The sequence below is a fragment of the Galeopterus variegatus genome, unplaced genomic scaffold (genome assembly GCF_000696425.1).
Source record: "Galeopterus variegatus unplaced genomic scaffold, G_variegatus-3.0.2 Scaffold2778, whole genome shotgun sequence".
NCBI lineage: Eukaryota > Metazoa > Chordata > Mammalia > Dermoptera > Cynocephalidae > Galeopterus > Galeopterus variegatus.
Genome location: NW_007728889.1, coordinates 58,997 through 70,326, shown reverse-complemented (window position 1 = coordinate 70,326; position 11,330 = coordinate 58,997). Strand labels below are relative to the sequence as shown.

General features: G+C 43.3%; 1 long non-coding RNA gene across 1 annotated transcript; it reads right to left on the bottom strand.

Annotated features, from left to right (window-relative positions):
- Positions 1-8,542: 8,542 nt before the first annotated feature.
- LOC103598906 lies at positions 8,543-10,392 on the bottom strand. Its single transcript, XR_551242.1, has 2 exons — positions 9,800-10,392; positions 8,543-9,676 (listed from the first exon to the last, which is right to left on the bottom strand). It is a non-coding gene; the product is annotated as an uncharacterized LOC103598906 (long non-coding RNA).
- Positions 10,393-11,330: the final 938 nt, after the last annotated feature.

Here is an 11,330-nt window from a genome sequence, read left to right as displayed (position 1 = left end):
TCCGCACCCCCAACCTCCAGGGAGGGGAGAGAGGCTGAAGGTTAAGTTGATCGCCAATGGCCAGTGATTTAAGCAATCATGCATATGTAATGAAACCCCCATAAAAACCCAAGCACACAGAGTTCAGAGAGCTTCTGATAATGAATATGTGGGGCTTCTGTCTCTTCTTATCAGGAGAGTGGTGCACCTCAACTCCATGGGGACAGAAGCTCCCATGCTTAGGAGCATACCTCCAGGTCCTTCCAGACCTCACCCTGTGTATCTTTTCATCTGACTGTTTATTTTTATCCTTTAAAATATCATTTGTAATAAATGGGTACTTGAGGGTTTCCCTGAATTCTGTGAATTGCTCAGCAAATCAATTGAACTTGAGGAGGGTGTTGTGGGGACCCCAATTTATAGCTATTTGGTCAGAAGCACAGGTAAAACAACCTGTAGCTTGCGATTGGCATCAGAACTGGGGGTGAGGAGGGGAGAAAGGGCAGTCTTGGGGATTGACCCCTCAATCTATGTGATATGACTATATCTCCAGTGTGTGAATTGAATTGGAGGGCACCCAGCTGGTGTGCACTGCAGAATTGGTTAAAAATACTTTGGTGTGTGTTTTTCTCCACTCAGGACCCAAGGCACGAAAAGGTGTTGGGTTCCCTGGCTTATGTTTTTGCCCCATATATCCCAGCTTTGGTGATAAAGAAGCTGGTAACCCAGAAATAACAATGGGCCCATCCCCATCCCAGGCCTACTCTCTCTAGCCAAAAGACCAGCAAAGGGGCAAGTTGAATTCAGCAGCATATATAATCATTATATACCATGACCTTATTCCAGGGGATGCGAGGCTGGTTCAGTTCAGGATGAGCATCCCTAACCCCAAATCTAAAACTTTTATGCACCAGCATGACACCACAAGTGGAAAATTCCATACCTGACCTCACGTGACAGGTCGCAGTCAAAACACAGGCACACAGCACAATTTATTCAGTGTCCCCAGGTATTCTGGTGATGCTATTGTGCTGCTTGGCTACCCTGAACACAAGATTTTTTTCACTGTATTAATGGTATGTCATATTTTTTACTGTTAAGTACTTATGTGTGAATAAGGGTAAGAAGATGATTGCTTATTGGTAGCGTACAAAGTCAGAGTATCTGGACTGTAAAAGTGAACTCTCAATCCAATTAGAAAATAGGCAAAAAATATGAAGAGACACTTCACCAAAGAGAATATACAGATGGCAACTAAGCACATGAAAAGATGTTCAGTCACATTGGCCATTAGGAAAATACAAATTAAAACCACAACAAGGTCTGGTCAAGATGGTGGAATAGACAGTTGCCAAAGTTACTCTCTCCCACAAATCAACCAATTTACAACTATAAAAAATGTAGTAACAGTTAAGCTGGAGCCGCTGGAGCTCAGAGGAAGAGGAGGAGCGACCCATGGAGTTCACAAAGGCAGGAGAGACCATGATGAGAGAAAGAAAGAACTGCTCAGAGCATTTTGGGCCCCAGCCGCTTTGAGACTGGAGCTGCTGAGCTCATGGAGGAGGAGCCTGCGGAGGCCGCAGCTGTGCCCTTCAGATGGAGTTGCTTGGAGGTGGCAGGGGAGAAGAGGGCCTTGGTGGCCCCTGGGACAGCAAGACCACTAATGGTGTTCCTGTGTACCCACGCAGGAGCGAGGAACCAGAACAGCTCAAAAAAGGGAGCCATTCAGAGGTCGGTGAGTCATCACAAAGGACCAGCATAGGGCCCATCCCATGGGAAGTGTCTGGAGCATGGGTAGTGGGGGAGATGGGCCCCCTGGAGAGCACAGCAGGGAGGGCTGATCTGCCCCCCAATCAGCACAGGACCTCTTGAAGGAGACTGTTCAGGAATGCAGAATCGCATGGGGCACAGTTTGATGAAAAAACTCAGGCCCAGATCAGAGTTTCTACACAACCCAGGTGCATCCAGTCTCTGGAGAGCTGGAAGTACCTATAAGGTCAGCCATTAAACCCTGAGCTGCACAAAAAGCCTTCCCTAGGGAAACAGCAGCAAAGTAGCAATTTAGCTCAACCACACAGCTCAAGTGCTGGTTCCCACAGGAAGTTCCCCCATTTTAGAAGTAAGCAAAGGACAAAAAATTAGTTCTGGCTCAGGCACATCACCAGTGCTTCGGGGCCCTCCAGGGGACCTGAGGCTTGGAGCTGAGGACCAGATCCCACTCCCACATCCAGGCACACCACATCCAGGCACAGTGACTTGGGGCTCCACCTGGGGGCTTGGGGCATGGATCCGGGGACTGGACACCCCTCCCACAACCTGGCACACCACCAGTGCCAAGGACCATGCCAAAAACATCACCTCCATGTGGGTGGCCCACCACGCCACAACAATAGCCATGGCTGCCGTGAAAGCAGCTAGATGCCACAACCTCCACACAGATGGTCCGCCAACCACTGGAGTGCATTGACACAAGGAGAGTCACCAGCAGAAAATAAGAAAAGAAGAGGATGTCTCTCTCCACAAAATCCATTCCAGAGTGACAGAAGCAGCATCTGCTCTATGATAATATTGGGGGACCTGACCACACCTCTCAGCATTGGACAGATCATCTAGGCAACAAATTAACAGAGTAACTGTTATTCTTTCAGAAGGAGAGAAGAAATGTAGGGTAATTAGAGGGGGGAGGGAGAAGGGGATGGGGTGAGATTGGACAAGGGGCATAAAGAATAAGTATGATATGTAACAATATATATGCTAGTAATATTGATTTGATCAACATATCTCAACAATGAACTCCCAAGATATGCATAATCAATTTTGACTCAATAAAGATTAAAAAAAAAAACACAACAAGATTTTACTATACATCTATCAGAATGGCTAAAATAAACAGTAGCAGCAACATTAAATGCTGATGAGAACGAGGAAAAACTGGATCACTCTCACACATTGCTGTTGGGAATGTAAAATGTGCAGCCACTCTGAAACAGTTTGACAATTTCTTCATGTACGACAGTTTCTATATGTGACTATCATACAACTCAGGAGGTGCATGCTTGCGCATTTTCCCCAGAGAAATGAAGACTTACGTCCACACAAAAATCTGTACACAAATGTTTATAGCAGCTCTGCTCAAAATCTCCAGACACTAGAAACAACTCATCATGCCATGGAATACTACTACTTAGATAAAAGAAGAAAAAAAAAAGGAAAGGGACAAACAGTAGTTATATGCAACAGCATAGTGAATCTCCAGTGAACCTCCAGCAAACCTTCAAAAGTTACATACTATATGACTCCATTTCTATAACTTTGTTGAAATGACAAGATTATAGAAATGGGGAAAATATTCTTGGTCACTAGGAGTTGGGGGGCAGCACAGGAGGGAGTTTGCGTGGCTGTAAAAGAGCAACAGGAGGGATCCTTTGGGTGTTGAAAATGTTCCGTATCTTGACTTTATCAAGGTCAGTTTCCTGGTTGTGATCTTGTAATGTAGTTTTGTGAGATGTTACCATTGAAGAAAACTGAGTTAAGGATACTTGGGATCACTGTATTATTTCTTACAATGGCATGTGAATCTACGATGATTTCAAAATAAAAAAGTTGAGTTAAAAAATATCTTACTATATAACTTCTCTTCAGTAACTTATTTCACCATTTCTTATAAGATAAAATCAAAATGCTTAACAGTGCTTGATCTTGCATGATTAGATCTGGTGTGTCTAGCCAGGTGATTTCCAACCCTGGCAGACTTACCCATGGAGCTTATAAAAAATACTGATGCCTGGGACCCTACTCCAGCTCAATTAAATTAGAATCCCTGGGGACAGCTATATATTCATTAACATATTTGTTTGATTAAAGTCTGTCTCACTGTCAGACCACAGGCTCCATGAGGGCAGGAACCAGGCCTGTTTTTGCTTTCCACTGTGTCTCCATCACAGTATTTATGGAGAAAATGAATGAATGAATAGAGGGGAGATAGAAGTATCCTTCTCCCCTATCTTGCTACCTCCGTGAACCCATGAAAGGGATAAGGTGCTTTCTCTGGTCTCACCCTGTCTCTCCAGGGCCCCATTATTACAAAATTGCAGTAGGGATCACGGCATTGCTCCAAGAGAGATCTAACCCATAGCTGTAAATATCTGTAAATGGTGACAGTGCCTCCTCATTCACACTCAATCAACAAACTTAATGAAAGTGAAGAAGTTGACAAAGAGGCTGAAATGACACACGTACTCTTACTCATACAGAAATAACAGAAAACATTTTAAATGCAACTAAGAAAAAAAATTAAAGGCACTGACAAATGAAGAAAGATTTTAGGGAAGGAGAAACGCTGGAGGAAACGGGGCTCCCAGCCTTTGGCCTAGTAATTGCATTTGCAGAAAATCTCTCTTATGCCACTCATCATGCCAGAGTGGCTCACTTAATGTTAATGAGTGAGTAAAATTATGCCAAGAGGCACTAAATTCAGCAAATTCCAATGTATTCTTGGGGCTTATGCTGATTCTGTCCTACCCTCCCCCACCCCTCAGCGTCTGTATCAGCATTTGTAGTGTGAGCACAATAATTAATGTTCTAAACAATTACCTTGAGACATTGCAAGTTCTGGAATTTTATAAGAATCTCAGGCCACAAATCCACAAATGCCAGTGTGTGGGAAATACAACTTTGTTTTCAGTAACTCCACTTAATTTCCATTTTTACACCACTACCTGTTCTACCGATATGGTGGTAAACTCATCCTTTTTAAAATCTTAGCATCATTTTACTCATCCATATAGTTTTCAGATTTTTGGTGGGGGGAGTGTTTTGTAGGTGCTCCCTGGAATTGACAAGGCCTCCAGAGGTAAAGCATTGTGCGGGGTGGTGAGTGGAGAGTGGGGGAGGTGCTCTTTTGTCACAGATGGAAGGTCAGCAAGGCCCTTGATGTCTGGCAGTTCTGCTGTTTGGACCCAGCTCTGATCCATGGTTCAGGCTTGGGAACCTTTACTAGGCTGCTTATAGTCACATCTGCCCAGATGCTATGGGCAGCCCTTCTCTCTGGTCCTGCTTTCTCCCTGATAGCTGTGCCAGAAAGCTGGTGTAGCACGCTTTTCTTTCCTGCGTCCAAACATCATCTCTTTCTAGTATGGGGTGAAGAGAAGCCCCACCCATTCTCCTCACTATTTCTGGCTAAGACACCTTGTGTCAGCCTATGGGGGCTCAAACTTTTGGAAACAAAGTTAGGAAGGCCAGCAAGTTCTTTGAGTCCTCATCAGAGGCTATGCAAACAGAACAAACTGTCTGCTGGAATGAGGATGGGTTGAGGGTAAACAAAAAGAAAGAAAAAGGAATATACAGTGATGAAAAAATAACAGATTATCATAAAATGTTGTTTTGGAATGACAGCTAACATTTATTACCTGCTTACCAGGTGCTACGTTAAGTGCTTTATATGGATTATCAAGTAATCCTCACAACCCAGGAATACGTTATAATATTAACCACATTTTACAGGTGAGGAAAGTGAGTCTCCAGGGGGTTTAATCACTTGACCAATGTCACAGAGCTAGTAAGTAGCAGAGCTGGCACTCGAACGCAGCTTCTGATTCCAAAGCCCATGCGTTTAACCACTGAAGGAAAAGATTATTATATTTAGGATCTTGCATGATGATAGGAAAGTATATGAATCCATTTTAGATTTTTTTTTTTTAATCATGGGGATTAAAATGAGAGAATATGGGGCTTAAGTAATAACCTCAGTCAATAGAAACATTCAGTTAACCAGGATTTCAGAAGGCTTCTCTGTCCTGGCCTTTCTGTCCTCCGGCTACTGTGGTTTCTCCTCCTAGTCCCCATCTCTGTTCCTAGCTCTGTTTCCCGAGTGTAGCTACTACCACTGCCTTTCTTGGCTCCCTCATCCCTGTGGTCTACTTCTTGACCCTTTTCTTTATTGCCTTTGGCCCTGCTCCATGGCTTCTGGTTCATGATGTACTTCACAAAAGGAACTTCTGCTTCAATCTTGCAGTTTCCTCTAAGGGCTAACCCAGAAGACCTTAGCTAGGATTCATGGCAATGGCGTATATGTCTTCCTTCATTTTGCCAGTTGGGCTTTTTCAGAAAGTTCTCTATTGTCCTTTCCCAGCTCCCAGATGCCAACCATGACTGGCCCTCTGTAGGGCCACTGCCAGCTCTGAAATCCCACTCGCTGTGCCAATTATAAAGCTAGGCGACCACGCCAGTTGTCGGGCTCTTTTACCTGCTGGTAATCCTGCACCAGCTGGGCCGATTGTCGAGCTAGGGCTGGGTCTGGAGCTCCCTCAAGCCCATTCACAGACTGGGTCACAAGCCTTTCATATGCCAGGCTGGGTCACCAGCCCCCTTCATGCAGGTCTATGAGCTAGGTTACTGGCCAAAAGGTCCTTGGAACCATAGGTTGGAAAGCATGGCTGTGCTGGGTGGACACCCGAGGCCGATGCCCACCAGCCTGCTTCACTGAAACTCCTCTCTCCTCTCCTCTCTCTCTCTCTCTGTCTCTCTGTGTCTCCTCTTTTTCTCTCTCAAGAACACAAGAATAGCAACAAAACTAAAAAGATACATTGGCGCACATGTGCACTAACTCCACACACACACACACACACACACACACACACACACACACAATTTGCCCACAAAGGATGCTGAACCACACCCAACTGGACCTGAGGTGAGGGCTCTGACCAAACTATTCTATTTTCCCAATACCCTCCAACGTCACTTGATGAGCACTTTAGTCCTTAGGTCTCAGCAGTAGCCTAGGAGGGGACCAACATCCCCTGTTGCAACTGATAACTTGAATGTGCATGTATTTCTAGCTTCTATATTAAGAAGCCATGTAGAGAACTGTTTTGGTTAATGCACACAGTTAGGCAGGGCAGTCCCATAACAGGGAAAGCTTTTTGCTTGCAGGGAAGCCTGTAATACCCATCCTGAGATGAACAAGGAGCCTAAAATGATTGGCTTGCCAGACAGGCAAGTTAAAAAGAAATGTCCTGTTAACCTTGTGATAGCTCCAGGAATAACTGAGCAGTGTGTAACTACTACCATTTCTAGTGCCATTGAAGTAGCTAGGCCAAAAACACAGATGGGTCACCAAGGTACACGGTGAAAACAGGAAAAATGACGGGCTGGGGAGAGTGGGGAACACACACAAAAGTGAGGTAATTAAAAGAGAAAATGATGTAAGTTGAAATTTGAGAATTTACTGAGTCTTGTCCTTCTAAATTTCTCCCTCCTTCCCCTCACTTCAACAGTGCAAAGCCCCCTCAGGTCCAGATGTGATTGTTATCGATCTCCCTGCCATCTTTACCTTCATAGTCTCTATCATTCTTAAAACCCTGAGTAGAGCTAATATCATCCCCAGTATAGACGTGAGAAAATGAGGCCCTGAGAAGTTAACGAACATTTGGGCAGGGCCTGGTGGACAGGAAATGATTTTTCTCTCATTTGATTACATCACAGACTGTAGTAGGCCCTTAAGGAGTGAATTTAGGGATTTGAGGAAGAGACCATACATCTGGATTGGTTGACCTTTCGGTATGCTTCAAATGAAAACATGTATGTCTATCCATTTTGCCTCTGTGTACGGTTGACCTGGGCCAGGAGTAGAAAGCACTATACTTGCAACATCAGGAGTTTCTCTTTGCTTTGACTTTTGAGAATAAATTATGTAGAGCAGTGACTGTCACTAGGGAGCTTTTAAAAATCATGCCTGGTCTGCATCCTATATCACTTAAATCAGAATCCCCTGGGGTGAGACCCAGGCATCAGTACTTTTAAAACTCCGCAGGTGTTTCCTCCTCTGTAGCCAGCGTCTTTAGAGAATCAGGGCTCTAAAGCAGTGGCTTTCAACTTCAACATGCCTCAGAATCACCTGGAAGGCTTGGAAAAACACTGGTTGCTGAGACCCACCCCCAGAGTTTCTGATTCAGTATGCCTGGGGTGGGTGCCAAGGATCTCCTTTTTGAGTAAGTTCCCAGGTGATACGATGTTCCTGACCTGAAGACCAGACTTGGAGAACTGAGATGAGTTGAACAGAAGTAAAGCTAGTTTGAGCCTCAGTTCCTTTTCTTCTTCCCTATGAAGTTACAAGAAATTTGTGTGTGAGTCCCTTCCACATCTTTCCACAATGCTGACTCACCCAGCAAGGATGCTAGAACAGCATAATTTGCTGTGTAAATACCAAATAGCCTATGGGCATCACAAGTGTTTTGAAACAAATCGGGCAATGAACCCCAACAGGCTTTGAATAGATTCTAAGGAGCTTACCACAATCTTCAGTAGGAAAATAAACATTTTTCAAAGGAAATTTATCATCTTGAAATTTAGTTGTGCCACTCATTCTATCAGCATTTCTTTTTTTAAAAAAGCCTTTAAAATAACTCCTCTTCATTATTTTAAATGAAGTCAAGTTATAAGGTTCATGGAGCCAGAAATTAAGACAGCGATAATACCTTAAGTCTATCAGGTCGGGTCACCAGACTTAGCAAACACACACACACAAAAACAAGCAAACAAAAAAACAGGACACCCAGTTCAATTTGAATTTCAGACAAATAATGATTAACTTTTTTAGTATAAGTATGTCTCATGCAATATTTGACAACCCTGATCAGGGGGTAAATATTGGGATGGAATGACATGTGCCTGCTCTGGAGAGCTGGTACATACCATTTCCATTTCTGTTTCACGGGTGCACAGAAGTTCTTGATCTTGTGCCTTCTCCATTGAGAGCTCAACAAACATTGGCTGAACTGATGCAATACAGATACCCAATATATAAATGCAATATATAAAAGTATGGAGTGATTTCAGAGAAGGATGCTTGATTAACTTAAGATTCCAGTTTCTTTTGATTCAGTTATCCCACTTTGGTCATTGTCTAAATCAGTGGTTTTCAACTGAGGGTGATTCCTCCCCTCCCTGCCAGGGGACATTTCACAATGTCTGGAGATAATTTTGGCTGTCACACCTGGTGGCGGGGGGTGTGGGGATGTTACTGGCATCTAGTTGGTTGAGGCCAGGGGCACTGCTAAACATCCTACAATGTACAAGACAGCCCCTCACAACAATTATCTGACCCGAATGTCCACACAGTTGAGGTTGAGAAACTCTGGTCTAGATCACAGTGCACAGGTTTTAACAAATCTTTCATCAAATGGTTCCAGCCACGTCCTGGAATGTGCTGGTATTTCATTCTTCTGGGTGTCAATGATGGGGAGAGAATGTTTCCTATTTGCTGTACTATTAAGGAATTGGTGGAAGAATTTTTACATGCTTCTTCAAAAAATTACAAAACTAAGGAGGCACTGTGGAGGTTCCAGAAATGTACCAGTCCTCTGTTGCTGCTGTTCTCCTTGTAGCATGGCCTAGATTTGAAGACTTTGAAGATTTCGTGCAGGAACTACAAAATTCAGGACATTGCACTATGTAAATCTTCCCTTCTTTAGTATGGAAGACATATTTTTGTCTCAGCCTTCCAGTTAGATATGGCCATCTAGGACATGTTTGCAAATGGCAATTGGAGGAGATGCTGACCCAACTTGTATTCATTATTTTGTATACTATCTCTGTTGCTATAATACTTGTACTTAGATGGAAGCAGATTGCTAAATACAACAGCGATAAACATTCACAATACATTAAACAATACCTCATGTTTCATTGTGTTTACCTCTAGTTATCTATAACACATTTTACAGATATATACTCATATTAAAGACCTACTTAATTCTCATGATAGCCATGGGAAGCAAAGAGGGGGTGGGTTATATTATTCTCATTTTAAGATGTTTACCTCTAGTTATCTATAACACATTTTACAGATATATACTCATATTAAAGACCTAATTAATTCTCATGATAGCCATGGGAAGCAAAGAGGGGGTGGGTTATATTATTCTCATTTTAAGAGATGATAATTAAACCTTGCCTGTAGTTACATGTTGACTATTTGAAGAGCCAGGCACACTCAGCTCCTGGCTGAGGTGCCCCCAAATTTGATACAGGGCATACAGGTCCAGCTTCCTGCCCCCTTTCAAAAACAAACCACTCAAAAGCCAAATGTGGTGACAATGGAAGTCAGCTTTATTCAGGAATACTGGTAACTTGAGGAGAGATGTTTGGCTGACCCACCTCTCCAGTAAACCTGAAGGAGAATGGGCAGACTAAAGCCATCTCAAAGACTCAGATTTACTGAGGGGTTTTTAAAGAGGGGTCCAAGGGAATGGAATGTGGGGAATGAAAAGCAGGAGGGAGAGGCATGTGAGCAATGAGGGCTTCATGCAAAGTCTTGGGTACAAAGTCTCGCCAAGACTCATCTGGTTTCTGCTCCCATTTTTAAATTTTTTTATTTTTTGTTTAGATAGAAAATTATTTTCTCGACATTAAAAACGAAGGAAAACATCACAAAGTAAATTTAAAGTCAATTGATAAGGAACAAATTTAATACTCAAAGATTAACATCCTTAATGCAAAAAGAACTCAAAAATAAATTAGAAAAATCTAAGCAGAAATTTGGTGAAGGACACTAGCAGACAAGTCACACACCCCAAAGAAACACACGTGGCTAACAAGTACATTCTAAGATCTTGTTGCCAGGGGTGAGACGGGGGTGCAGAGCTGGCCCTTGGCTCCTGTCTCAGGACCTTGGGTGGCTAGCTTCGTTGCTTGACTGGTTGTGAGTAGGGCAAGGCTTGAGGCCCATGGCCAGTCTTGGGCCCTTGGCCTGTCTCGGGCCCCTGGGAAGCTGAGGCTGTTGCTTGCCTGGTTGTCTGTGCTCTCATCTTTGCTATTATCTCAAGGTTGGGGTAGTACGTGCAATATTGTGGCTTCAGGCTGGCTGCAAAACAACTTTACATTCATGTAAATAATGTCATCTTGCCCCATAACCAAAGTTTAAAATATCAAATAACCATGGGAAAAGAGGGAACTCAGAGAAATGCATGCCAAGAATAAAACTATGTTTTTAAAATTTGCCTACAGCCCATGCAGTTTTAGGTCCCAACATGGCTTCGGTCCTGCTCATTCCAACACCAAGAGCAAATTGCAAGTCTTGCCAATGGTGCCATGTCTGCCAGCCAGGGCAGCATTCTGCTGATGGCATTGATTTATCAGACCCTGGTTAGTGTCCAGTCATAAATGTCTAACTTTTAAAAGTACATGGCAGATTGTGAAGGATGGTTGCTAATTAGAGAAGGACAACACAAGTCAGGACATTTTCATTCCTAGTGGTTTACCGTTTTAAACAAAACACAGCACAGGAAAATAAAACATAGAAAACAAAGTCATAAATTACAGTTCAATAACTATTTGCTATGGGCTACTTG